Source organism: Triturus cristatus, chromosome 11 (assembly GCF_964204655.1).
Source record: "Triturus cristatus chromosome 11, aTriCri1.1, whole genome shotgun sequence".
NCBI lineage: Eukaryota > Metazoa > Chordata > Amphibia > Caudata > Salamandridae > Triturus > Triturus cristatus.
Window position 1 is genome coordinate 1,142,133,786 of NC_140594.1, and position 27,628 is coordinate 1,142,161,413.

Here is a 27,628-nt window from a genome sequence, read left to right on the forward strand (position 1 = left end):
TAGAAATTGTCTTGCAGAGGGTAAAGAACTGGGGATTGAAACCACGGACAAAGCTGTGCAGAAGAGAAGAAATGGAAAGCAGCAGTACAAATAGTGGAAATGAGCATATGGGCAGCATCGGAAGCAAAGCAGCGAAGAGAAAGGGAGTAAATTCTATGAAATGCATAGGAGATTGATAAAAGCAGAACAAAAAGGGAAGAATGAAATTCAAAGCATGCCCCGAAAAACGTGTGAAGGTCCCACCTGTCATTTATGCTTCTAATTGGGTATCTTTACTTTCAAAGTATAGGGTTGATCCTTTGACGATCACTCTCTTGATTTACAGCAGAGACAGATAGTTGAGAAGTCTTTTCTCACATAGCTAGCACAAGCCTGCGCTTTTCCTTGCTGGCAGGGTGGAAATGACAGATTAGTCCTAGGAAGAAAAATCAAGCAATATTAGCAGAGGATGGTTTCGATCCATCGACCTCTGGGTTATGGGCCCAGCACGCTTCCGCTGCGCCACTCTGCTCCCTTGTGAAAGTGCTCTCTTTATGCAGAGGAGGAGCTTTCAGCGGAGTGGCAAGGGATTGGTGGGGCTCTCTCCTCATTTGCCTAAGCACATCGCAAGGTATGCTGGGTACATAAAATCTTCATCTTCCCCACTCACAGTCAGTCATAACTGAAAGTGCAGACCCTCTTAGGAATTAGCCGTTTCAGGCCTTTACCAAGACAGCAGCTCTCTGTCCCTGTCCTTTCTCTGTGATCCTAGCACTAGCATACTCAGGATTTGGCTTTACCTGGGAGCTAGAGATCTACCCGGTGAGGGGAGGCTTTTGAGCGTTTGGGAGCGTTCGGGACGTGAGAGGACGCTGGACAGGAAACTATGCCAATTTGAAGTATCCAACCTTCCTGCTGCAGCGAGAGGCTCTTTCCGTGGAAATCTGCCACTTGGAGTCCTCTCAACTTGCCCTCTGATAAAACATTTTTCTGAGCCGCAGTTACATCCGATGGTTACAAGGTGGCGCTGCATTCAGGTGAGAGCACAAGTATGCACAAAATCTTGGGGACTTTTGCCAGATTTATCGGTGGATCTTGCCTATTATTTTCAGAGGCTAGATATCGCCTAGAAATGCTTTTTAAAATAGGGTTGCTGGGGTTATAATGTCTGGTCGGGGCTCAGCCCTTTCATTGCCTGCCCCCAGCAAAATATTTATTATCAGCACATGTGAGTGGTGAGTGCTTTATGGAAAATAGCATATATTGGGACAATGAATGTAGCAGATGAGGCGATCGAGATGTCTACCTACGTGTTTCTTTTGTTTTTTATATAACGGCTGATTATTCTGTTTCTGATATTTCAGTTTTGTGACATGTTGCATTAAAATATATCCTGCTTGGAGAATATATAAATATTTGCACTGCGTTGGCCGGGAATCGAACCCGGGTCAACTGCTTGGAAGGCAGCTATGCTCACCACTATACCACCAACGCCCTCTGATGTGTGTCCTCTAGGTTCCAGATGTTACAACGCCGAGTGCAGTGGCAATCTTGCACCCGTTCCAATGGTGCATTTGGTGTGGATTCCAACATGAAAAGCAGTAGAAATTGTCTTGCAGAGGGTAAAGAACTGGGGATTGAAACCAAGGACAAAGCTGTGCAGAAGAGAAGAAATGGAAAGCAGCAGTACAAATAGTGGAAATGAGCATATGGGCAGCATCGGAAGCAAAGCAGCGAAGAGAAAGGGAGTAAATTCCATGAAATGCATAGGAGATTGATAAAAGCAGAACAAAAAGGGAAGAATGAAATTCAAAGCATGCCCCGAAAAACGTGTGAAGGTCCCACCTGTCATTTATGCTTCTAATTGGGTATCTTTACTTTCAAAGTATAGGGTTGATCCTTTGACGATCACTCTCTTGATTTACAGCAGAGACAGATAGTTGAGAAGTCTTTTCCCACATAGCTAGCACAAGCCTGCGCTTTTCCTTGCTGGCAGGGTGGAAATGACAGATTAGTCCTAGGAAGAAAAATCAAGCAATATTAGCAGAGGATGGTTTCGATCCATCGACCTCTGGGTTATGGGCCCAGCACGCTTCCGCTGCGCCACTCTGCTCCCTTGTGAAAGTCCTCTCTTTATGCAGAGGAGGAGCTTTCAGCGGAGTGGCAAGGGATTGGTGTGGCTCTCTCCTCATTTGCCTAAGCACATCGCAAGGTATGCTGGGTACAGAAAATCTTCATCTTCCCCACTCACAGTCAGTCATAACTGAAAGTGCAGACCCTCTTAGGTATTAGCCGTTTCAGGCCTTTACCAAGACAGCAGCTCTCTGTCCCTGTCCTTTCTCTGTGATCCTAGCACTAGCATACTCAGGATTTGGCTTTACCTGGGAGCCAGAGATCTACACGGTGAGGGCTTGCCCGGTGTGAGGCTTTTGAGTGTTTGGGAGCGTTCCGGACGTGAGAGGACGCTGGACAGGAAACTATGCCAATTTGAAGTATCCAACCTTCCTGCTGCAGCGAGAGGCTCTTTCCGTGGAAATCTGCCACTTGGAGTCCTCTCAACTTGCCCTCTGATAAAACATTTTTCTGAGCCGCAGTTACATCCGATGGTTACAAGGTGGCACTGCATTCAGGTGAGAGCACAAGTATGCACAAAATCTTGGGGACTTTTGCCAGATTTATCGGTGGATCTTGCCTATTATTTTCAGAGGCTAGATATCGCCTAGAAATGCTTTTTAAAATAGGGTTGCTGGGGTTATAATGTCTGGTCGGGGCTCAGCCCTTTCATTGCCTGCCCCCAGCAAAATATTTATTATCAGCACATGTGAGTGGTGAGTGCTTTATGGAAAATAGCATATATTGGGACAATGAATGTAGCAGATGAGGCGATCGAGATGTCTACCTACGTGTTTGTTTATTTTTTTATATAACGGCTGATTATTCTGTTTCTGATATTTCAGTTTTGTGACATGTTGCATTAAAATATATCCTGCTTGGAGAATATATAAATATTTGCACTGCGTTGGCCGGGAATCGAACCCGGGTCAACTGCTTGGAAGGCAGCTATGCTCACCACTATACCACCAACGTCCTCTGATGTGTGTCCTCTAGGTTCCAGATGTTACAACGCCGAGTGCAGTGGCAATCTTGCACCGGTTCCAATGGTGCATTTGGTGTGGATACCAACATGAAAAGCAGTAGAAATTGTCTTGCAGAGGGTAAAGAACTGGGGATTGAAACCAAGGACAAAGCTGTGCAGAAGAGAAGAAATGGAAAGCAGCAGTACAAATAGTGGAAATGAGCATATGGGCAGCATCGGAAGCAAAGCAGCGAAGAGAAAGGGAGTAAATTCCATGAAATGCATAGGAGATTGATAAAAGCAGAACAAAAAGGGAAGAATGAAATTCAAAGCATGCCCCGAAAAACGTGTGAAGGTCCCACCTGTCATTTATGCTTCTAATTGGGTATCTTTACTTTCAAAGTATAGGGTTGATCCTTTGACGATCACTCTCTTGATTTACAGCAGAGACAGATAGTTGAGAAGTCTTTTCTCACATAGCTAGCACAAGCCTGCGCTTTTCCTTGCTGGCAGGGTGGAAATGACAGATTAGTCCTAGGAAGGAAAATCAAGCAATATTAGCAGAGGATGGTTTCGATCCATCGACCTCTGGGTTATGGGCCCAGCACGCTTCCGCTGCGCCACTCTGCTCCCTTGTGAAAGTGCTCTCTTTATGCAGAGGAGGAGCTTTCAGCGGAGTGGCAAGGGATTGGTGGGGCTCTCTCCTCATTTGCCTGAGCACATCGCAAGGTATGCTGGGTACAGAAAATCTTCATCTTCCCCACTCACAGTCAGTCATAACTGAAAGTGCAGACCCTCTTAGGAATTAGCCGTTTCAGGCCTTTACCAAGACAGCAGCTCTCTGTCCCTGTCCTTTCTCTGTGATCCTAGCACTAGCATACTCAGGATTTGGCTTTACCTGGGAGCTAGAGATCTACCCGGTGAGGGGAGGCTTTTGAGCGTTTGGGAGCGTTCGGGACGTGAGAGGACGCTGGACAGGAAACTATGCCAATTTGAAGTATCCAACCTTCCTGCTGCAGCGAGAGGCTCTTTCCGTGGAAATCTGCCACTTGGAGTCCTCTCAACTTGCCCTCTGATAAAACATTTTTCTGAGCCGCAGTTACATCCGATGGTTACAAGGTGGCGCTGCATTCAGGTGAGAGCACAAGTATGCACAAAATCTTGGGGACTTTTGCCAGATTTATCGGTGGATCTTGCCTATTATTTTCAGAGGCTAGATATCGCCTAGAAATGCTTTTTAAAATAGGGTTGCTGGGGTTATAATGTCTGGTCGGGGCTCAGCCCTTTCATTGCCTGCCCCCAGCAAAATATTTATTATCAGCACATGTGAGTGGTGAGTGCTTTATGGAAAATAGCATATATTGGGACAATGAATGTAGCAGATGAGGCGATCGAGATGTCTACCTACGTGTTTGTTTATTTTTTTATATAACGGCTGATTATTCTGTTTCTGATATTTCAGTTTTGTGACATGTTGCATTAAAATATATCCTGCTTGGAGAATATATAAATATTTGCACTGCGTTGGCCGGGAATCGAACCCAGGTCAACTGCTTGGAAGGCAGCTATGCTCACCACTATACCACCAACGCCCTCTGATGTGTGTCCTCTAGGTTCCAGATGTTACAACGCCGAGTGCAGTGGCAATCTTGCACCCGTTCCAATGGTGCATTTGGTGTGGATTCCAACATGAAAAGCAGTAGAAATTGTCTTGCAGAGGGTAAAGAACTGGGGATTGAAACCAAGGACAAAGCTGTGCAGAAGAGAAGAAATGGAAAGCAGCAGTACAAATAGTGGAAATGAGCATATGGGCAGCATCGGAAGCAAAGCAGCAAAGAGAAAGGGAGTAAATTCCATGAAATGCATAGGAGATTGATAAAAGCAGAACAAAAAGGGAAGAATGAAATTCAAAGCATGCCCCGAAAAACGTGTGAAGGTCCCACCTGTCATTTATGCTTCTAATTGGGTATCTTTACTTTCAAAGTATAGGGTTGATCCTTTGACGATCACTCTCTTGATTTACAGCAGAGACAGATAGTTGAGAAGTCTTTTCTCACATAGCTAGCACAAGCCTGCGCTTTTCCTTGCTGGCAGGGTGGAAATGACAGATTAGTCCTAGGAAGAAAAATCAAGCAATATTAGCAGAGGATGGTTTCGATCCATCGACCGCTGGGTTATGGGCCCAGCACGCTTCCGCTGCGCCACTCTGCTCCCTTGTGAAAGTGCTCTCTTTATGCAGAGGAGGAGCTTTCAGCGGAGTGGCAAGGGATTGGTGGGGCTCTCTCCTCATTTGCCTAAGCACATCGCAAGGTATGCTGGGTACAGAAAATCTTCATCTTCCCCACTCACAGTCAGTCATAACTGAAAGTGCAGACCCTCTTAGGAATTAGCCGTTTCAGGCCTTTACCAAGACAGCAGCTCTCTGTCCCTGTCCTTTCTCTGTGATCCTAGCACTAGCATACTCAGGATTTGGCTTTACCTGGGAGCCAGAGATCTACACGGTGAGGGCTTGCCCGGTGTGAGGCTTTTGAGTGTTTGGGAGCGTTCGGGACGTGAGAGGACGCTGGACAGGAAACTATGCCAATTTGAAGTATCCAACCTTCCTGCTGCAGCGAGAGGCTCTTTCCGTGGAAATCTGCCACTTGGAGTCCTCTCAACTTGCCCTCTGATAAAACATTTTTCTGAGCCGCAGTTACATCCGATGGTTACAAGGTGGCACTGCATTCAGGTGAGAGCACAAGTATGCACAAAATCTTGGGGACTTTTGCCAGATTTATCGGTGGATCTTGCCTATTATTTTCAGAGGCTAGATATCGCCTAGAAATGCTTTTTAAAATAGGGATGCTGGGGTTATAATGTCTGGTCGGGGCTCAGCCCTTTCATTGCCTGCCCCCAGCAAAATATTTATTATCAGCACATGTGAGTGGTGAGTGCTTTATGGAAAATAGCATATATTGGGACAATGAATGTAGCAGATGAGGCGATCGAGATGTCTACCTACGTGTTTGTTTATTTTTTTATATAACGGCTGATTATTCTGTTTCTGATATTTCAGTTTTGTGACATGTTGCATTAAAATATATCCTGCTTGGAGAATATATAAATATTTGCACTGCGTTGGCCGGGAATCGAACCCAGGTCAACTGCTTGGAAGGCAGCTATGCTCACCACTATACCACCAACGCCCTCTGATGTGTGTCCTCTAGGTTCCAGATGTTACAACGCCGAGTGCAGTGGCAATCTTGCACCCGTTCCAATGGTGCATTTGGTGTGGATTCCAACATGAAAAGCAGTAGAAATTGTCTTGCAGAGGGTAAAGAACTGGGGATTGAAACCAAGGACAAAGCTGTGCAGAAGAGAAGAAATGGAAAGCAGCAGTACAAATAGTGGAAATGAGCATATGGGCAGCATCGGAAGCAAAGCAGCAAAGAGAAAGGGAGTAAATTCCATGAAATGCATAGGAGATTGATATAAGCAGAACAAAAAGGGAAGAATGAAATTCAAAGCATGCCCCGAAAAACGTGTGAAGGTCCCACCTGTCATTTATGCTTCTAATTGGGTATCTTTACTTTCAAAGTATAGGGTTGATCCTTTGACGATCACTCTCTTGATTTACAGCAGAGACAGATAGTTGAGAAGTCTTTTCTCACATAGCTAGCACAAGCCTGCGCTTTTCCTTGCTGGCAGGGTGGAAATGACAGATTAGTCCTAGGAAGAAAAATCAAGCAATATTAGCAGAGGATGGTTTCGATCCATCGACCGCTGGGTTATGGGCCCAGCACGCTTCCGCTGCGCCACTCTGCTCCCTTGTGAAAGTGCTCTCTTTATGCAGAGGAGGAGCTTTCAGCGGAGTGGCAAGGGATTGGTGGGGCTCTCTCCTCATTTGCCTAAGCACATCGCAAGGTATGCTGGGTACAGAAAATCTTCATCTTCCCCACTCACAGTCAGTCATAACTGAAAGTGCAGACCCTCTTAGGAATTAGCCGTTTCAGGCCTTTACCAAGACAGCAGCTCTCTGTCCCTGTCCTTTCTCTGTGATCCTAGCACTAGCATACTCAGGATTTGGCTTTACCTGGGAGCCAGAGATCTACCCGGTGAGGGCTTACCCGGTGTGAGGCTTTTGAGTGTTTGGGAGCGTTCGGGACGTGAGAGGACGCTGGACAGGAAACTATGCCAATTTGAAGTATCCAACCTTCCTGCTGCAGCGAGAGGCTCTTTCCGTGGAAATCTGCCACTTGGAGTCCTCTCAACTTGCCCTCTGATAAAACATTTTTCTGAGCCGCAGTTACATCCGATGGTTACAAGGTGGCACTGCATTCAGGTGAGAGCACAAGTATGCACAAAATCTTGGGGACTTTTGCCAGATTTATCGGTGGATCTTGCCTATTATTTTCAGAGGCTAGATATCGCCTAGAAATGCTTTTTAAAATAGGGATGCTGGGGTTATAATGTCTGGTCGGGGCTCAGCCCTTTCATTGCCTGCCCCCAGCAAAATATTTATTATCAGCACATGTGAGTGGTGAGTGCTTTATGGAAAATAGCATATATTGGGACAATGAATGTAGCAGATGAGGCGATCGAGATGTCTACCTACGTGTTTGTTTATTTTTTTATATAACGGCTGATTATTCTGTTTCTGATATTTCAGTTTTGTGACATGTTGCATTAAAATATATCCTGCTTGGAGAATATATAAATATTTGCACTGCGTTGGCCGGGAATCGAACCCGGGTCAACTGCTTGGAAGGCAGCTATGCTCACCACTATACCACCAACGCCCTCTGATGTGTGTCTTCTAGGTTCCAGATGTTACAACGCCGAGTGCAGTGGCAATCTTGCACCGGTTCCAATGGTGCATTTGGTGTGGATACCAACATGAAAAGCAGTAGAAATTGTCTTGCAGAGGGTAAAGAACTGGGGATTGAAACCAAGGACAAAGCTGTGCAGAAGAGAAGAAATGGAAAGCAGCAGTACAAATAGTGGAAATGAGCATATGGGCAGCATCGGAAGCAAAGCAGCGAAGAGAAAGGGAGTAAATTCCATGAAATGCATAGGAGATTGATAAAAGCAGAACAAAAAGGGAAGAATGAAATTCAAAGCATGCCCCGAAAAACGTGTGAAGGTCCCACCTGTCATTTATGCTTCTAATTGGGTATCTTTACTTTCAAAGTATAGGGTTGATCCTTTGACGATCACTCTCTTGATTTACAGCAGAGACAGATAGTTGAGAAGTCTTTTCTCACATAGCTAGCACAAGCCTGCGCTTTTCCTTGCTGGCAGGGTGGAAATGACAGATTAGTCCTAGGAAGAAAAATCAAGCAATATTAGCAGAGGATGGTTTCGATCCATCGACCTCTGGGTTATGGGCCCAGCACGCTTCCGCTGCGCCACTCTGCTCCCTTGTGAAAGTGCTCTCTTTATGCAGAGGAGGAGCTTTCAGCGGAGTGGCAAGGGATTGGTGGGGCTCTCTCCTCATTTGCCTAAGCACATCGCAAGGTATGCTGGGTACAGAAAATCTTCATCTTCCCCACTCACAGTCAGTCATAACTGAAAGTGCAGACCCTCTTAGGAATTAGCCGTTTCAGGCCTTTACCAAGACAGCAGCTCTCTGTCCCTGTCCTTTCTCTGTGATCCTAGCACTAGCATACTCAGGATTTGGCTTTACCTGGGAGTCAGAGATCTACCCGGTGAGGGCTTGCCCGGTGTGAGGCTTTTGAGTGTTTGGGAGCGTTCGGGACGTGAGAGGACGCTGGACAGGAAACTATGCCAATTTGAAGTATCCAACCTTCCTGCTGCAGCGAGAGGCTCTTTCCGTGGAAATCTGCCACTTGGAGTCCTCTCAACTTGCCCTCTGATAAAACATTTTTCTGAGCCGCAGTTACATCCGTTGGTTACAAGGTGGCGCTGCATTCAGGTGAGAGCACAAGTATGCACAAAATCTTGGGGACTTTTGCCAGATTTATCGGTGGATCTTGCCTATTATTTTCAGAGGCTAGATATCGCCTAGAAATGCTTTTTAAAATAGGGTTGCTGGGGTTATAATGTCTGGTCGGGGCTCAGCCCTTTCATTGCCTGCCCCCAGCAAAATATTTATTATCAGCACATGTGAGTGGTGAGTGCTTTATGGAAAATAGCATATATTGGGACAATGAATGTAGCAGATGAGGCGATCGAGATGTCTACCTACGTGTTTTTTTTTTTTTTTTATATAACGGCTGATTATTCTGTTTCTGATATTTCAGTTTTGTGACATGTTGCATTAAAATATATCCTGCTTGGAGAATATATAAATATTTGCACTGCGTTGGCCGGGAATCGAACCCGGGTCAACTGCTTGGAAGGCAGCTATGCTCACCACTATACCACCAACGCCCTCTGATGTGTGTCCTCTAGGTTCCAGATGTTACAACGCCGAGTGCAGTGGCAATCTTGCACCGGTTCCAATGGTGCATTTGGTGTGGATACCAACATGAAAAGCAGTAGAAATTGTCTTGTAGAGGGTAAAGAACTGGGGATTGAAACCAAGGACAAAGCTGTGCAGAAGAGAAGAAATGGAAAGCAGCAGTACAAATAGTGGAAATGAGCATATGGGCAGCATCAGAAGCAAAGCAGCGAAGAGAAAGGGAGTAAATTCCATGAAATGCATAGGAGATTGATAAAAGCAGAACAAAAAGGGAAGAATGAAATTCAAAGCATGCCCCGAAAAACGTGTGAAGGTCCCACCTGTCATTTATGCTTCTAATTGGGTATCATTACTTTCAAAGTATAGGGTTGATCCTTTGACGATCACTCTCTTGATTTACAGCAGAGACAGATAGTTGAGAAGTCTTTGTTCACATAGCTAGCACAACCCTGCGCTTTTCCTTGCTGGCAGGGTGGAAATGACAGATTAGTCCTAGGAAGAAAAATCAAGCAATATTAGCAGAGGATGGTTTCAATCCATCGACCTCTGGGTTATGGGCCCAGCACGCTTCCGCTGCGCCACTCTGCTCCCTTGTGAAAGTGCTCTCTTTATGCAGAGGAGGAGCTTTCAGCGGAGTGGCAAGGGATTGGTGGGGCTCTCTCTTCATTTGCCTAAGCACATCGCAAGGTATGCTGGGTACAGAAAATCTTCATCTTCCCCACTCACAGTCAGTCATAACTGAAAGTGCAGACCCTCTTAGGAATTAGCCGTTTCAGGCCTTTACCAAGACAGCAGCTCTCTGTCCCTGTCCTTTCTCTGTGATCCTAGCACTAGCATACTCAGGATTTGGCTTTACCTGGGAGCCAGAGATCTACCCGGTGAGGGCTTGCCCGGTGTGAGGCTTTTGAGTGTTTGGGAGCGTTCGGGACGTGAGAGGACGCTGGACAGGAAACTATGCCAATTTGAAGTATCCAACCTTCCTGCTGCAGCGAGAGGCTCTTTCCGTGGAAATCTGCCACTTGGAGTCCTCTCAACTTGCCCTCTGATAAAACATTTTTCTGAGCCGCAGTTACATCCGATGGTTACAAGGTGGCGCTGCATTCAGGTGAGAGCACAAGTATGCACAAAATCTTGGGGACTTTTGCCAGATTTATCGGTGGATCTTGCCTATTATTTTCAGAGGCTAGATATCGCCTAGAAATGCTTTTTAAAATAGGGTTGCTGGGGTTATAATGTCTGGTCGGGGCTCAGCCCTTTCATTGCCTGCCCCCAGCAAAATATTTATTATCAGCACATGTGAGTGGTCAGTGCTTTATGGAAAATAGCATATATTGGGACAATGAATGTAGCAGATGAGGCGATCGAGATGTCTACCTACGTGTTTGTTTATTTTTTTATATAACGGCTGATTATTCTGTTTCTGATATTTCAGTTTTGTGACATGTTGCATTAAAATATATCCTGCTTGGAGAATATATAAATATTTGCACTGCGTTGGCCGGGAATCGAACCCAGGTCAACTGCTTGGAAGGCAGCTATGCTCACCACTATACCACCAACGCCCTCTGATGTGTGTCTTCTAGGTTCCAGATGTTACAACGCCGAGTGCAGTGGCAATCTTGCACCGGTTCCAATGGTGCATTTGGTGTGGATACCAACATGAAAAGCAGTAGAAATTGTCTTGCAGAGGGTAAAGAACTGGGGATTGAAACCACGGACAAAGCTGTGCAGAAGAGAAGAAATGGAAAGCAGCAGTACAAATAGTGGAAATGAGCATATGGGCAGCATCGGAAGCAAAGCAGCGAAGAGAAAGGGAGTAAATTCCATGAAATGCATAGGAGATTGATAAAAGCAGAACAAAAAGGGAAGAATGAAATTCAAAGCATGCCCCGAAAAACGTGTGAAGGTCCCACCTGTCATTTATGCTTCTAATTGGGTATCTTTACTTTCAAAGTATAGGGTTGATCCTTTGACGATCACTCTCTTGATTTACAGCAGAGACAGATAGTTGAGAAGTCTTTTCTCACATAGCTAGCACAAGCCTGCGCTTTTCCTTGCTGGCAGGGTGGAAATGACAGATTAGTCCTAGGAAGAAAAATCAAGCAATATTAGCAGAGGATGGTTTCGATCCATCGACCTCTGGGTTATGGGCCCAGCACGCTTCCGCTGCGCCACTCTGCTCCCTTGTGAAAGTGCTCTCTTTATGCAGAGGAGGAGCTTTCAGCGGAGTGGCAAGGGATTGGTGGGGCTCTCTCCTCATTTGCCTAAGCACATCGCAAGGTATGCTGGGTACAGAAAATCTTCATCTTCCCCACTCACAGTCAGTCATAACTGAAAGTGCAGACCCTCTTAGGAATTAGCCGTTTCAGGCCTTTACCAAGACAGCAGCTCTCTGTCCCTGTCCTTTCTCTGTGATCCTAGCACTAGCATACTCAGGATTTGGCTTTACCTGGGAGCTAGAGATCTACCCGGTGAGGGGAGGCTTTTGAGCGTTTGGGAGCGTTCGGGACGTGAGAGGACGCTGGACAGGAAACTATGCCAATTTGAAGTATCCAACCTTCCTGCTGCAGCGAGAGGCTCTTTCCGTGGAAATCTGCCACTTGGAGTCCTCTCAACTTGCCCTCTGATAAAACATTTTTCTGAGCCGCAGTTACATCCGATGGTTACAAGGTGGCGCTGCATTCAGGTGAGAGCACAAGTATGCACAAAATCTTGGGGACTTTTGCCAGATTTATCGGTGGATCTTGCCTATTATTTTCAGAGGCTAGATATCGCCTAGAAATGCTTTTTAAAATAGGGTTGCTGGGGTTATAATGTCTGGTCGGGGCTCAGCCCTTTCATTGCCTGCCCCCAGCAAAATATTTATTATCAGCACATGTGAGTGGTGAGTGCTTTATGGAAAATAGCATATATTGGGACAATGAATGTAGCAGATGAGGCGATCGAGATGTCTACCTACGTGTTTGTTTTGTTTTTTATATAACGGCTGATTATTCTGTTTCTGATATTTCAGTTTTGTGACATGTTGCATTAAAATATATCCTGCTTGGAGAATATATAAATATTTGCACTGCGTTGGCCGGGAATCGAACCCGGGTCAACTGCTTGGAAGGCAGCTATGCTCACCACTATACCACCAACGCCCTCTGATGTGTGTCCTCTAGGTTCCAGATGTTACAACGTCGAGTGCAGTGGCAATCTTGCACCCGTTCCAATGGTGCATTTGGTGTGGATTCCAACATGAAAAGCAGTAGAAATTGTCTTGCAGAGGGTAAAGAACTGGGGATTGAAACCAAGGACAAAGCTGTGCAGAAGAGAAGAAATGGAAAGCAGCAGTACAAATAGTGGAAATGAGCATATGGGCAGCATCGGAAGCAAAGCAGCGAAGAGAAAGGGAGTAAATTCCATGAAATGCATAGGAGATTGATAAAAGCAGAACAAAAAGGGAAGAATGAAATTCAAAGCATGCCCCGAAAAACGTGTGAAGGTCCCACCTGTCATTTATGCTTCTAATTGGGTATCTTTACTTTCAAAGTATAGGGTTGATCCTTTGACGATCACTCTCTTGATTTACAGCAGAGACAGATAGTTGAGAAGTCTTTTCTCACATAGCTAGCACAAGCCTGCGCTTTTCCTTGCTGGCAGGGTGGAAATGACAGATTAGTCCTAGGAAGAAAAATCAAGCAATATTAGCAGAGGATGGTTTCGATCCATCGACCTCTGGGTTATGGGCCCAGCACGCTTCCGCTGCGCCACTCTGCTCCCTTGTGAAAGTGCTCTCTTTATGCAGAGGAGGAGCTTTCAGCGGAGTGGCAAGGGATTGGTGGGGCTCTCTCCTCATTTGCCTAAGCACATCGCAAGGTATGCTGGGTACAGAAAATCTTCATCTTCCCCACTCACAGTCAGTCATAACTGAAAGTGCAGACCCTCTTAGGAATTAGCCGTTTCAGGCCTTTACCAAGACAGCAGCTCTCTGTCCCTGTCCTTTCTCTGTGATCCTAGCACTAGCATACTCAGGATTTGGCTTTACCTGGGAGCCAGAGATCTACACGGTGAGGGCTTGCCCGGTGTGAGGCTTTTGAGTGTTTGGGAGCGTTCGGGACGTGAGAGGACGCTGGACAGGAAACTATGCCAATTTGAAGTATCCAACCTTCCTGCTGCAGCGAGAGGCTCTTTCCGTGGAAATCTGCCACTTGGAGTCCTCTCAACTTGCCCTCTGATAAAACATTTTTCTGAGCCGCAGTTACATCCGATGGTTACAAGGTGGCACTGCATTCAGGTGAGAGCACAAGAATGCACAAAATCTTGGGGACTTTTGCCAGATTTATCGGTGGATCTTGCCTATTATTTTCAGAGGCTAGATATCGCCTAGAAATGCTTTTTAAAATAGGGTTGCTGGGGTTATAATGTCTGGTCGGGGCTCAGCCCTTTCATTGCCTGCCCCCAGCAAAATATTTATTATCAGCACATGTGAGTGGTGAGTGCTTTATGGAAAATAGCATATATTGGGACAATGAATGTAGCAGATGAGGCGATCGAGATGTCTACCTACGTGTTTGTTTATTTTTTTATATAACGGCTGATTATTCTGTTTCTGATATTTCAGTTTTGTGACATGTTGCATTAAAATATATCCTGCTTGGAGAATATATAAATATTTGCACTGCGTTGGCCGGGAATCGAACCCAGGTCAACTGCTTGGAAGGCAGCTATGCTCACCACTATACCACCAACGCCCTCTGATGTGTGTCCTCTAGGTTCCAGATGTTACAACGCCGAGTGCAGTGGCAATCTTGCACCGGTTCCAATGGTGCATTTGGTGTGGATACCAACATGAAAAGCAGTAGAAATTGTCTTGTAGAGGGTAAAGAACTGGGGATTGAAACCAAGGACAAAGCTGTGCAGAAGAGAAGAAATGGAAAGCAGCAGTACAAATAGTGGAAATGAGCATATGGGCAGCATCGGAAGCAAAGCAGCGAAGAGAAAGGGAGTAAATTCCATGAAATGCATAGGAGATTGATAAAAGCAGAACAAAAAGGGAAGAATGAAATTCAAAGCATGCCCCGAAAAACGTGTGAAGGTCCCACCTGTCATTTATGCTTCTAATTGGGTATCTTTACTTTCAAAGTATAGGGTTGATCCTTTGACGATCACTCTCTTGATTTACAGCAGAGACAGATAGTTGAGAAGTCTTTTCTCACATAGCCAGCACAAGCCTGCGCTTTTCCTTGCTGGCAGGGTGGAAATGACAGATTAGTCCTAGGAAGAAAAATCAAGCAATATTAGCAGAGGATGGTTTCAATCCATCGACCTCTGCGTTATGGGCCCAGCACGCTTCCGCTGCGCCACTCTGCTCCGTTGTGAAAGTGCTCTCTTTATGCAGAGGAGGAGCTTTCAGCGGAGTGGCAAGGGATTGGTGGGGCTCTCTCCTCATTTGCCTAAGCACATCGCAAGGTATGCTGGGTACAGAAAATCTTCATCTTCCCCACTCACAGTCAGTCATAACTGAAAGTGCAGACCCTCTTAGGAATTAGCCGTTTCAGGCCTTTACCAAGACAGCAGCTCTCTGTCCCTGTCCTTTCTCTGTGATCCTAGCACTAGCATACTCAGGATTTGGCTTTACCTGGGAGCCAGAGATCTACCCGGTGAGGGCTTGCCCGGTGTGAGGCTTTTGAGTGTTTGGGAGCGTTCGGGACGTGAGAGGACGCTGGACAGGAAACTATGCCAATTTGAAGTATCCAACCTTCCTGCTGCAGCGAGAGGCTCTTTCCGTGGAAATCTGCCACTTGGAGTCCTCTCAACTTGCCCTCTGATAAAACATTTTTCTGAGCCGCAGTTACATCCGATGGTTACAAGGTGGCGCTGCATTCAGGTGAGAGCACAAGGATGCACAAAATCTTGGGGACTTTTGCCAGATTTATCGGTGGATCTTGCCTATTATTTTCAGAGGCTAGATATCGCCTAGAAATGCTTTTTAAAATAGGGTTGCTGGGGTTATAATGTCTGGTCGGGGCTCAGCCCTTTCATTGCCTGCCCCCAGCAAAATATTTATTATCAGCACATGTGAGTGGTGAGTGCTTTATGGAAAATAGCATATATTGGGACAATGAATGTAGCAGATGAGGCGATCGAGATGTCTACCTACGTGTTTGTTTTCTTTTTTATATAACGGCTGATTATTCTGTTTCTGATATTTCAGTTTTGTGACATGTTGCATTAAAATATATCCTGCTTGGAGAATATATAAATATTTGCACTGCGTTGGCCGGGAATCGAACCCGGGTCAATTGCTTGGAAGGCAGCTATGCTCACCACTATACCACCAACGCCCTCTGATGTGTGTCCTCTAGGTTCCAGATGTTACAACGCCGAGTGCAGTGGCAATCTTGCACCCGTTCCAATGGTGCATTTGGTGTGGATTCCAACATGAAAAGCAGTAGAAATTGTCTTGCAGAGGGTAAAGAACTGGGGATTGAAACCAAGGACAAAGCTGTGCAGAAGAGAAGAAATGGAAAGCAGCAGTACAAATAGTGGAAATGAGCATATGGGCAGCATCGGAAGCAAAGCAGCGAAGAGAAAGGGAGTAAATTCCATGAAATGCATAGGAGATTGATAAAAGCAGAACAAAAAGGGAAGAATGAAATTCAAAGCATGCCCCGAAAAACGTGTGAAGGTCCCACCTGTCATTTATGCTTCTAATTGGGTATCTTTACTTTCAAAGTATAGGGTTGATCCTTTGACGATCACTCTCTTGATTTACAGCAGAGACAGATAGTTGAGAAGTCTTTTCTCACATAGCTAGCACAAGCCTGCGCTTTTCCTTGCTGGCAGGGTGGAAATGACAGATTAGTCCTAGGAAGAAAAATCAAGCAATATTAGCAGAGGATGGTTTCGATCCATCGACCTCTGGGTTATGGGCCCAGCACGCTTCCGCTGCGCCACTCTGCTCCCTTGTGAAAGTGCTCTCTTTATGCAGAGGAGGAGCTTTCAGCGGAGTGGCAAGGGATTGGTGGGGCTCTCTCCTCATTTGCCTAAGCACATCGCAAGGTATGCTGGGTACAGAAAATCTTCATCTTCCCCACTCACAGTCAGTCATAACTGAAAGTGCAGACCCTCTTAGGAATTAGCCGTTTCAGGCCTTTACCAAGACAGCAGCTCTCTGTCCCTGTCCTTTCTCTGTGATCCTAGCACTAGCATACTCAGGATTTGGCTTTACCTGGGAGCCAGAGATCTACACGGTGAGGGCTTGCCCGGTGTGAGGCTTTTGAGTGTTTGGGAGCGTTCGGGACGTGAGAGGACGCTGGACAGGAAACTATGCCAATTTGAAGTATCCAACCTTCCTGCTGCAGCGAGAGGCTCTTTCCGTGGAAATCTGACACTTGGAGTCCTCTCAACTTGCCCTCTGATAAAACATTTTTCTGAGCCGCAGTTACATCCGATGGTTACAAGGTGGCACTGCATTCAGGTGAGAGCACAAGTATGCACAAAATCTTGGGGACTTTTGCCAGATTTATCGGTGGATCTTGCCTATTATTTTCAGAGGCTAGATATCGCCTAGAAATGCTTTTTAAAATAGGGTTGCTGGGGTTATAATGTCTGGTCGGGGCTCAGCCCTTTCATTGCCTGCCCCCAGCAAAATATTTATTATCAGCACATGTGAGTGGTGAGTGCTTTATGGAAAATAGCATATATTGGGACAATGAATGTAGCAGATGAGGCGATCGAGATGTCTACCTACGTGTTTGTTTATTTTTTTATATAACGGCTGATTATTCTGTTTCTGATATTTCAGTTTTGTGACATGTTGCATTAAAATATATCCTGCTTGGAGAATATATAAATATTTGCACTGCGTTGGCCGGGAATCGATCCCGGGTCAACTGCTTGGAAGGCAGCTATGCTCACCACTATACCACCAACGCCCTCTGATGTGTGTCCTCTAGGTTCCAGATGTTACAACGCCGAGTGCAGTGGCAATCTTGCACCGGTTCCAATGGTGCATTTGGTGTGGATACCAACATGAAAAGCAGTAGAAATTGTCTTGCAGAGGGTAAAGAACTGGGGATTGAAACCAAGGACAAAGCTGTGCAGAAGAGAAGAAATGGAAAGCAGCAGTACAAATAGTGGAAATGAGCATATGGGCAGCATCGGAAGCAAAGCAGCGAAGAGAAAGGGAGTAAATTCCATGAAATGCATAGGAGATTGATAAAAGCAGAACAAAAAGGGAAGAATGAAATTCAAAGCATGCCCCGAAAAACGTGTGAAGGTCCCACCTGTCATTTATGCTTCTAATTGGGTATCTTTACTTTCAAAGTATAGGGTTGATCCTTTGACGATCACTCTCTTGATTTACAGCAGAGACAGATAGTTGAGAAGTCTTTTCTCACATAGCTAGCACAAGCCTCCGCTTTTCCTTGCTGGCAGGGTGGAAATGACAGATTAGTCCTAGGAAGAAAAATCAAGCAATATTAGCAGAGGATGGTTTCGATCCATCGACCTCTGGGTTATGGGCCCAGCACGCTTCCGCTGCGCCACTCTGCTCCCTTGTGAAAGTGCTATCTTTATGCAGAGGAGGAGCTTTCAGCGGAGTGGCAAGGGATTGGAGGGGCTCTCTCCTCATTTGCCTAAGCACATCGCAAGGTATGCTGGGTACAGAAAATCTTCATCTTCCCCACTCACAGTCAGTCATAACTGAAAGTGCAGACCCTCTTAGGAATTAGCCGTTTCAGGCCTTTACCAAGACAGCAGCTCTCTGTCCCTGTCCTTTCTCTGTGATCCTAGCACTAGCATACTCAGGATTTGGCTTTACCTGGGAGCCAGAGATCTACACGGTGAGGGCTTGCCCGGTGCGAGGCTTTTGAGTGTTTGGGAGCGTTCGGGACGTGAGAGGACGCTGGACAGGAAACTATGCCAATTTGAAGTATCCAACCTTCCTGCTGCAGCTAGAGGCTCTTTCCGTGGAAATCTGCCACTTGGAGTCCTCTCAACTTGCCCTCTGATAAAACATTTTTCTGAGCCGCAGTTACATCCGATGGTTACAAGGTGGCACTGCATTCAGGTGAGAGCACAAGTATGCACAAAATCTTGGGGACTTTTGCCAGATTTATCGGTGGATCTTGCCTATTATTTTCAGAGGCTAGATATCGCCTAGAAATGCTTTTTAAAATAGGGTTGCTGGGGTTATAATGTCTGGTCGGGGCTCAGCCCTTTCATTGCCTGCCCCCAGCAAAATATTTATTATCAGCACATGTGAGTGGTGAGTGCTTTATGGAAAATAGCATATATTGGGACAATGAATGTAGCAGATGAGGCGATCGAGATGTCTACCTACGTGTTTGTTTATTTTTTTATATAACGGCTGATTATTCTGTTTCTGATATTTCAGTTTTGTGGCATGTTGCATTAAAATATATCCTGCTTGGAGAATATATAAATATTTGCACTGCGTTGGCCGGGAATCGAACCCGGATCAACTGCTTGGAAGGCAGCTATGCTCACCACTATACCACCAACGCCCTCTGATGTGTGTCCTCTAGGTTCCAGATGTTACAACGCCGAGTGCAGTGGCAATCTTGCACCGGTTCCAATGGTGCATTTGGTGTGGATACCAACATGAAAAGCAGTAGAAATTGTCTTGCAGAGGGTAAAGAACTGGGGATTGAAACCAAGGACAAAGCTGTGCAGAAGAGAAGAAATGGAAAGCAGCAGTACAAATAGTGGAAATGAGCATATGGGCAGCATCGGAAGCAAAGCAGCGAAGAGAAAGGGAGTAAATTCCATGAAATGCATAGGAGATTGATAAAAGCAGAACAAAAAGGGAAGAATGAAATTCAAAGCATGCCCCGAAAAACGTGTGAAGGTCCCACCTGTCATTTATGCTTCTAATTGGGTATCTTTACTTTCAAAGTATAGGGTTGATCCTTTGACGATCACTCTCTTGATTTACAGCAGAGACAGATAGTTGAGAAGTCTTTTCTCACATAGCTAGCACAAGCCTGCGCTTTTCCTTGCTGGCAGGGTGGAAATGACAGATTAGTCCTAGGAAGAAAAATCAAGCAATATTAGCAGAGGATGGTTTCGATCCATCGACCTCTGGGTTATGGGCCCAGCACACTTCCGCTGCGCCACTCTGCTCCCTTGTGAAAGTGCTCTCTTTATGCAGAGGAGGAGCTTTCAGCGGAGTGGCAAGGGATTGGAGGGGCTCTCTCCTCATTTGCCTAAGCACATCGCAAGGTATGCTGGGTACAGAAAATCTTCATCTTCCCCACTCACAGTCAGTCATAACTGAAAGTGCAGACCCTCTTAGGAATTAGCCGTTTCAGGCCTTTACCAAGACAGCAGCTCTCTGTCCCTGTCCTTTCTCTGTGATCCTAGCACTAGCATACTCAGGATTTGGCTTTACCTGGGAGCTAGAGATCTACCCGGTGAGGGGAGGCTTTTGAGCGTTTGGGAGCGTTCGGGACGTGAGAGGACGCTGGACAGGAAACTATGCCAATTTGAAGTATCCAACCTTCCTGCTGCAGCGAGAGGCTCTTTCCGTGGAAATCTGCCACTTGGAGTCCTCTCAACTTGCCCTCTGATAAAACATTTTTCTGAGCCGCAGTTACATCCGATGGTTACAAGGTGGCGCTGCATTCAGGTGAGAGCACAAGTATGCACAAAATCTTGGGGACTTTTGCCAGATTTATCGGTGGATCTTGCCTATTATTTTCAGAGGCTAGATATCGCCTAGAAATGCTATTTAAAATAGGGTTGCTGGGGTTATAATGTCTGGTCGGGGCTCAGCCCTTTCCTTGCCTGCCCCCAGCAAAATATGTATTATCAGCACATGTGAGTGGTGAGTGCTTTATGGAAAATAGCATATATTGGGACAATGAATGTAGCAGATGAGGCGATCGAGATGTCTACCTACGTGTTTGTTTATTTTTTTATATAACGGCTGATTATTCTGTTTCTGATATTTCAGTTTTGTGACATGTTGCATTAAAATATATCCTGCTTGGAGAATATATAAATATTTGCACTGCGTTGGCCAGGAATCGAACCTGGGTCAACTGCTTGGAAGGCAGCTATGCTCACCACTATACCACCAACGCCCTCTGATGTGTGTCCTCTAGGTTCCAGATGTTACAACGCCGAGTGCAGTGGCAATCTTGCACCGGTTCCAATGGTGCATTTGGTGTGGATACCAACATGAAAAGCAGTAGAAATTGTCTTGCAGAGGGTAAAGAACTGGGGATTGAAACCAAGGACAAAGCTGTGCAGAAGAGAAGAAATGGAAAGCAGCAGTACAAATAGTGGAAATGAGCATATGGGCAGCATCGGAAGCAAAGCAGCGAAGAGAAAGGGAGTAAATTCCATGAAATGCATAGGAGATTGATAAAAGCAGAACAAAAAGGGAAGAATGAAATTCAAAGCATGCCCCGAAAAACGTGTGAAGGTCCCACCTGTCATTTATGCTTCTAATTGGGTATCTTTACTTTCAAAGTATAGGGTTGATCCTTTGACGATCACTCTCTTGATTTACAGCAGAGACAGATAGTTGAGAAGTCTTTTCTCACATAGCTAGCACAAGCCTGCGCTTTTCCTTCCTGGCAGGGTGGAAATGACAGATTAGTCCTAGGAAGAAAAATCAAGCAATATTAGCAGAGGATGGTTTCGATCCATCGACCTCTGGGTTATGGGCCCAGCACGCTTCCGCTGCGCCACTCTGCTCCCTTGTGAAAGTGCTCTCTTTATGCAGAGGAGGAGCTTTCAGCGGAGTGGCAAGGGATTGGTGGGGCTCTCTCCTCATTTGCCTAAGCACATCGCAAGGTATGCTGGGTACAGAAAATCTTCATCTTTCCCACTCACAGTCAGTCATAACTGAAAGTGCAGACCCTCTTAGGAATTAGCCGTTTCAGGCCTTTACCAAGACAGCAGCTCTCTGTCCCTGTCCTTTCTCTGTGATCCTAGCACTAGCATACTCAGGATTTGGCTTTACCTGGGAGCCAGAGATCTACCCGGTGAAGGCTTGCCCGGTGTGAGGCTTTTGAGCGTTTGGGAGCGTTCGGGACGTGAGAGGACGCTGGACAGGAAACTATGCCAATTTAAAGTATCCAACCTTCCTGCTGCAGTGAGAGGCTCTTTCCGTGGAAATCTGCCACTTGGAGTCCTCTCAACTTGCCCTCTGATAAAACATTTTTCTGAGCCGCAGTTACATCCGATGGTTACAAGGTGGCGCTGCATTCAGGTGAGAGCACAAGTATGCACAAAATCTTGGGGACTTTTGCCAGATTTATCGGTGGATCTTGCCTATTATTTTCAGAGGCTAGATATCGCCTAGAAATGCTTTTTAAAATAGGGATGCTGGGGTTATAATGTCTGGTCGGGGCTCAGCCCTTTCATTGCCTGCCCCCAGCAAAATATTTATTATCAGCACATGTGAGTGGTGAGTGCTTTATGGAAAATAGCATATATTGGGACAATGAATGTAGCAGATGAGGCGATCGAGATGTCTACCTACGTGTTTTTTTTTTTTTTTATATAACGGCTGATTATTCTGTTTCTGATATTTCAGTTTTGTGACATGTTGCATTAAAATATATCCTGCTTGGAGAATATATAAATATTTGCACTGCGTTGGCCGGGAGTCAAACCCGGGTCAACTGCTTGGAAGGCAGCTATGCTCACCACTATACCACCAACGCCCTCTGATGTGTGTCCTCTAGGTTCCAGATGTTACAACGCCGAGTGCAGTGGCAATCTTGCACCCGTTCCAATGGTGCATTTGGTGTGGATTCCAACATGAAAAGCAGTAGAAATTGTCTTGCAGAGGGTAAAGAACTGGGGATTGAAACCAAGGACAAAGCTGTGCAGAAGAGAAGAAATGGAAAGCAGCAGTACAAATAGTGGAAATGAGCATATGGGCAGCATCGGAAGCAAAGCAGCAAAGAGAAAGGGAGTAAATTCCATGAAATGCATAGGAGATTGATAAAAGCAGAACAAAAAGGGAAGAATGAAATTCAAAGCATGCCCCGAAAAACGTGTGAAGGTCCCACCTGTCATTTATGCTTCTAATTGGGTATCTTTACTTTCAAAGTATAGGGTTGATCCTTTGACGATCACTCTCTTGATTTACAGCAGAGACAGATAGTTGAGAAGTCTTTTCTCACATAGCTAGCACAAGCCTGCGCTTTTCCTTGCTGGCAGGGTGGAAATGACATATTAGTCCTAGGAAGAAAAATCAAGCAATATTAGCAGAGGATGGTTTCGATCCATCGACCTCTGGGTTATGGGCCCAGCACGCTTCCGCTGCGCCACTCTGCTCCCTTGTGAAAGTGCTCTCTTTATGCAGAGGAGGAGCTTTCAGCGGAGTGGCAAGGGATTGGTGAGGCTCTCTCCTCATTTGCCTAAGCACATCGCAAGGTATGCTGGGTACAGAAAATCTTCATCTTCCCCACTCACAGTCAGTCATAACTGAAAGTGCAGACCCTCTTAGGAATTAGCCGTTTCAGGCCTTTACCAAGACAGCAGCTCTCTGTCCCTGTCCTTTCTCTGTGATCCTAGCACTAGCATACTCAGGATTTGGCTTTACCTGGGAGCCAGAGATCTACACGGTGAGGGCTTGCCCGGTGTGAGGCTTTTGAGTGTTTGGGAGCGTTCGGGACGTGAGAGGACGCTGGACAGGAAACTATGCCAATTTGAAGTATCCAACCTTCCTGCTGCAGCGAGAGGCTCTTTCCGTGGAAATCTGCCACTTGGAGTCCTCTCAACTTGCCCTCTGATAAAACATTTTTCTGAGCCGCAGTTACATCCGATGGTTACAAGGTGGCACTGCATTCAGGTGAGAGCACAAGTATGCACAAAATCTTGGGGACTTTTGCCAGATTTATCGGTGGATCTTGCCTATTATTTTCAGAGGCTAGATATCGCCTAGAAATGCTTTTTAAAATAGGGATGCTGGGGTTATAATGTCTGGTCGGGGCTCAGCCCTTTCATTGCCTGCCCCCAGCAAAATATTTATTATCAGCACATGTGAGTGGTGAGTGCTTTATGGAAAATAGCATATATTGGGACAATGAATGTAGCAGATGAGGCGATCGAGATGTCTACCTACGTGTTTGTTTATTTTTTTATATAACGGCTGATTATTCTGTTTCTGATATTTCAGTTTTGTGACATGTTGCATTAAAATATATCCTGCTTGGAGAATATATAAATATTTGCACTGCGTTGGCCGGGAATCGAACCCGGGTCAACTGCTTGGAAGGCAGCTATGCTCACCACTATACCACCAACGCCCTCTGATGTGTGTCCTCTAGGTTCCAGATGTTACAACGCCGAGTGCAGTGGCAATCTTGCACCGGTTCCAATGGTGCATTTGGTGTGGATACCAACATGAAAAGCAGTAGAAATTGTCTTGTAGAGGGTAAAGAACTGGGGATTGAAACCAAGGACAAAGCTGTGCAGAAGAGAAGAAATGTAAAGCAGCAGTACAAATAGTGGAAATGAGCATATGGGCAGCATCGGAAGCAAAGCAGCGAAGAGAAAGGGAGTAAATTCCATGAAATGCATAGGAGATTGATAAAAGCAGAACAAAAAGGGAAGAATGAAATTCAAAGCATGCCCCGAAAAACGTGTGAAGGTCCCACCTGTCATTTATGCTTCTAATTGGGTATCATTACTTTCAAAGTATAGGGTTGATCCTTTGACGATCACTCTCTTGATTTACAGCAGAGACAGATAGTTGAGAAGTCTTTGTTCACATAGCTAGCACAACCCTGCGCTTTTCCTTGCTGGCAGGGTGGAAATGACAGATTAGTCCTAGGAAGAAAAATCAAGCAATATTAGCAGAGGATGGTTTCGATCCATCGACCTCTGGGTTATGGGCCCAGCACGCTTCCGCTGCGCCACTCTGCTCCCTTGTGAAAGTGCTCTCTTTATGCAGAGGAGGAGCTTTCAGCGGAGTGGCAAGGGATTGGAGGGGCTCTCTCCTCATTTGCCTAAGCACATCGCAAGGTATGCTGGGTACAGAAAATCTTCATCTTCCCCACTCACAGTCAGTCATAACTGAAAGTGCAGACCCTCTTAGGAATTAGCCGTTTCAGGCCTTTACCAAGACAGCAGCTCTCTGTCCCTGTCCTTTCTCTGTGATCCTAGCACTAGCATACTCAGGATTTGGCTTTACCTGGGAGCCAGAGATCTACACGGTGAGGGCTTGCCCGGTGCGAGGCTTTTGAGTGTTTGGGAGCGTTCGGGACGTGAGAGGACGCTGGACAGGAAACTATGCCAATTTGAAGTATCCAACCTTCCTGCTGCAGCTAGAGGCTCTTTCCGTGGAAATCTGCCACTTGGAGTCCTCTCAACTTGCCCTCTGATAAAACATTTTTCTGAGCCGCAGTTACATCCGATGGTTACAAGGTGGCACTGCATTCAGGTGAGAGCACAAGTATGCACAAAATCTTGGGGACTTTTGCCAGATTTATCGGTGGATCTTGCCTATTATTTTCAGAGGCTAGATATCGCCTAGAAATGCTTTTTAAAATAGGGTTGCTGGGGTTATAATGTCTGGTCGGGGCTCAGCCCTTTCATTGCCTGCCCCCAGCAAAATATTTATTATCAGCACATGTGAGTGGTGAGTGCTTTATGGAAAATAGCATATATTGGGACAATGAATGTAGCAGATGAGGCGATCGAGATGTCTACCTACGTGTTTGTTTATTTTTTTATATAACGGCTGATTATTCTGTTTCTGATATTTCAGTTTTGTGGCATGTTGCATTAAAATATATCCTGCTTGGAGAATATATAAATATTTGCACTGCGTTGGCCGGGAATCGAACCCGGATCAACTGCTTGGAAGGCAGCTATGCTCACCACTATACCACCAACGCCCTCTGATGTGTGTCCTCTAGGTTCCAGATGTTACAACGCCGAGTGCAGTGGCAATCTTGCACCGGTTCCAATGGTGCATTTGGTGTGGATACCAACATGAAAAGCAGTAGAAATTGTCTTGCAGAGGGTAAAGAACTGGGGATTGAAACCAAGGACAAAGCTGTGCAGAAGAGAAGAAATGGAAAGCAGCAGTACAAATAGTGGAAATGAGCATATGGGCAGCATCGGAAGCAAAGCAGCGAAGAGAAAGGGAGTAAATTCCATGAAATGCATAGGAGATTAATAAAAGCAGAACAAAAAGGGAAGAATGAAATTCAAAGCATGCCCCGAAAAACGTGTGAAGGTCCCACCTGTCATTTATGCTTCTAATTGGGTATCTTTACTTTCAAAGTATAGGGTTGATCCTTTGACGATCACTCTCTTGATTTACAGCAGAGACAGATAGTTGAGAAGTCTTTTCTCACATAGCTAGCACAAGCCTGCGCTTTTCCTTGCTGGCAGGGTGGAAATGACAGATTAGTCCTAGGAAGAAAAATCAAGCAATATTAGCAGAGGATGGTTTCGATCCATCGACCTCTGGGTTATGGGCCCAGCACACTTCCGCTGCGCCACTCTGCTCCCTTGTGAAAGTGCTCTCTTTATGCAGAGGAGGAGCTTTCAGCGGAGTGGCAAGGGATTGGAGGGGCTCTCTCCTCATTTGCCTAAGCACATCGCAAGGTATGCTGGGTACAGAAAATCTTCATCTTCCCCACTCACAGTCAGTCATAACTGAAAGTGCAGACCCTCTTAGGAATTAGCCGTTTCAGGCCTTTACCAAGACAGCAGCTCTCTGTCCCTGTCCTTTCTCTGTGATCCTAGCACTAGCATACTCAGGATTTGGCTTTACCTGGGAGCTAGAGATCTACCCGGTGAGGGGAGGCTTTTGAGCGTTTGGGAGCGTTCGGGACGTGAGAGGACGCTGGACAGGAAACTATGCCAATTTGAAGTATCCAACCTTCCTGCTGCAGCGAGAGGCTCTTTCCGTGGAAATCTGCCACTTGGAGTCCTCTCAACTTGCCCTCTGATAAAACATTTTTCTGAGCCGCAGTTACATCCGATGGTTACAAGGTGGCGCTGCATTCAGGTGAGAGCACAAGTATGCACAAAATCTTGGGGACTTTTGCCAGATTTATCGGTGGATCTTGCCTATTATTTTCAGAGGCTAGATATCGCCTAGAAATGCTTTTTAAAATAGGGTTGCTGGGGTTATAATGTCTGGTCGGGGCTCAGCCCTTTCCTTGCCTGCCCCCAGCAAAATATGTATTATCAGCACATGTGAGTGGTGAGTGCTTTATGGAAAATAGCATATATTGGGACAATGAATGTAGCAGATGAGGCGATCGAGATGTCTACCTACGTGTTTGTTTATTTTTTTATATAACGGCTGATTATTCTGTTTCTGATATTTCAGTTTTGTGACATGTTGCATTAAAATATATCCTGCTTGGAGAATATATAAATATTTGCACTGCGTTGGCCAGGAATCGAACCTGGGTCAACTGCTTGGAAGGCAGCTATGCTCACCACTATACCACCAACGCCCTCTGATGTGTGTCCTCTAGGTTCCAGATGTTACAACGCCGAGTGCAGTGGCAATCTTGCACCGGTTCCAATGGTGCATTTGGTGTGGATACCAACATGAAAAGCAGTAGAAATTGTCTTGCAGAGGGTAAAGAACTGGGGATTGAAACCAAGGACAAAGCTGTGCAGAAGAGAAGAAATGGAAAGCAGCAGTACAAATAGTGGAAAGGAGCATATGGGCAGCATCGGAAGCAAAGCAGCGAAGAGAAAGGGAGTAAATTCCATGAAATGCATAGGAGATTGATAAAAGCAGAACAAAAAGGGAAGAATGAAATTCAAAGCATGCCCCGAAAAACGTGTGAAGGTCCCACCTGTCATTTATGCTTCTAATTGGGTATCTTTACTTTCAAAGTATAGGGTTGATCCTTTGACGATCACTCTCTTGATTTACAGCAGAGACAGATAGTTGAGAAGTCTTTTCTCACATAGCTAGCACAAGCCTGCGCTTTTCCTTGCTGGCAGGGTGGAAATGACAGATTAGTCCTAGGAAGAAAAATCAAGCAATATTAGCAGAGGATGGTTTCGATCCATCGACCTCTGGGTTATGGGCCCAGCACGCTTCCGCTGCGCCACTCTGCTCCCTTGTGAAAGTGCTCTCTTTATGCAGAGGAGGAGCTTTCAGCGGAGTGGCAAGGGATTGGTGGGGCTCTCTCCTCATTTGCCTAAGCACATCG

At 45.8% G+C, this 27,628-nt stretch overlaps 14 non-coding genes across 14 annotated transcripts; all 14 read right to left on the reverse strand.

The window, feature by feature from the left end:
* Positions 1-1,401: 1,401 nt before the first annotated feature.
* Positions 1,402-1,473, reverse strand: TRNAG-UCC (transfer RNA glycine (anticodon UCC)). The gene has a single exon. It is a non-coding gene; the product is annotated as a tRNA-Gly (tRNA).
* Positions 1,474-4,575: 3,102 nt separating this feature from the next.
* TRNAG-UCC (transfer RNA glycine (anticodon UCC)) lies at positions 4,576-4,647 on the reverse strand. The gene has a single exon. It is a non-coding gene; the product is annotated as a tRNA-Gly (tRNA).
* Positions 4,648-6,168: 1,521 nt separating this feature from the next.
* TRNAG-UCC (transfer RNA glycine (anticodon UCC)) lies at positions 6,169-6,240 on the reverse strand. Its single transcript has one exon. It is a non-coding gene; the product is annotated as a tRNA-Gly (tRNA).
* Positions 6,241-7,761: 1,521 nt separating this feature from the next.
* On the reverse strand, positions 7,762-7,833 carry TRNAG-UCC (transfer RNA glycine (anticodon UCC)). The gene has a single exon. It is a non-coding gene; the product is annotated as a tRNA-Gly (tRNA).
* Positions 7,834-9,355: 1,522 nt separating this feature from the next.
* On the reverse strand, positions 9,356-9,427 carry TRNAG-UCC (transfer RNA glycine (anticodon UCC)). Its single transcript has one exon. It is a non-coding gene; the product is annotated as a tRNA-Gly (tRNA).
* Positions 9,428-10,948: 1,521 nt separating this feature from the next.
* Positions 10,949-11,020, reverse strand: TRNAG-UCC (transfer RNA glycine (anticodon UCC)). Its single transcript has one exon. It is a non-coding gene; the product is annotated as a tRNA-Gly (tRNA).
* Positions 11,021-12,529: 1,509 nt separating this feature from the next.
* TRNAG-UCC (transfer RNA glycine (anticodon UCC)) lies at positions 12,530-12,601 on the reverse strand. Its single transcript has one exon. It is a non-coding gene; the product is annotated as a tRNA-Gly (tRNA).
* Positions 12,602-14,122: 1,521 nt separating this feature from the next.
* TRNAG-UCC (transfer RNA glycine (anticodon UCC)) lies at positions 14,123-14,194 on the reverse strand. The gene has a single exon. It is a non-coding gene; the product is annotated as a tRNA-Gly (tRNA).
* A 3,114-nt stretch (positions 14,195-17,308) lies between these two features.
* Positions 17,309-17,380, reverse strand: TRNAG-UCC (transfer RNA glycine (anticodon UCC)). The gene has a single exon. It is a non-coding gene; the product is annotated as a tRNA-Gly (tRNA).
* A 1,521-nt stretch (positions 17,381-18,901) lies between these two features.
* TRNAG-UCC (transfer RNA glycine (anticodon UCC)) lies at positions 18,902-18,973 on the reverse strand. The gene has a single exon. It is a non-coding gene; the product is annotated as a tRNA-Gly (tRNA).
* A 1,509-nt stretch (positions 18,974-20,482) lies between these two features.
* Positions 20,483-20,554, reverse strand: TRNAG-UCC (transfer RNA glycine (anticodon UCC)). Its single transcript has one exon. It is a non-coding gene; the product is annotated as a tRNA-Gly (tRNA).
* A 3,114-nt stretch (positions 20,555-23,668) lies between these two features.
* Positions 23,669-23,740, reverse strand: TRNAG-UCC (transfer RNA glycine (anticodon UCC)). Its single transcript has one exon. It is a non-coding gene; the product is annotated as a tRNA-Gly (tRNA).
* A 1,521-nt stretch (positions 23,741-25,261) lies between these two features.
* Positions 25,262-25,333, reverse strand: TRNAG-UCC (transfer RNA glycine (anticodon UCC)). The gene has a single exon. It is a non-coding gene; the product is annotated as a tRNA-Gly (tRNA).
* A 1,509-nt stretch (positions 25,334-26,842) lies between these two features.
* TRNAG-UCC (transfer RNA glycine (anticodon UCC)) lies at positions 26,843-26,914 on the reverse strand. Its single transcript has one exon. It is a non-coding gene; the product is annotated as a tRNA-Gly (tRNA).
* Positions 26,915-27,628: the final 714 nt, after the last annotated feature.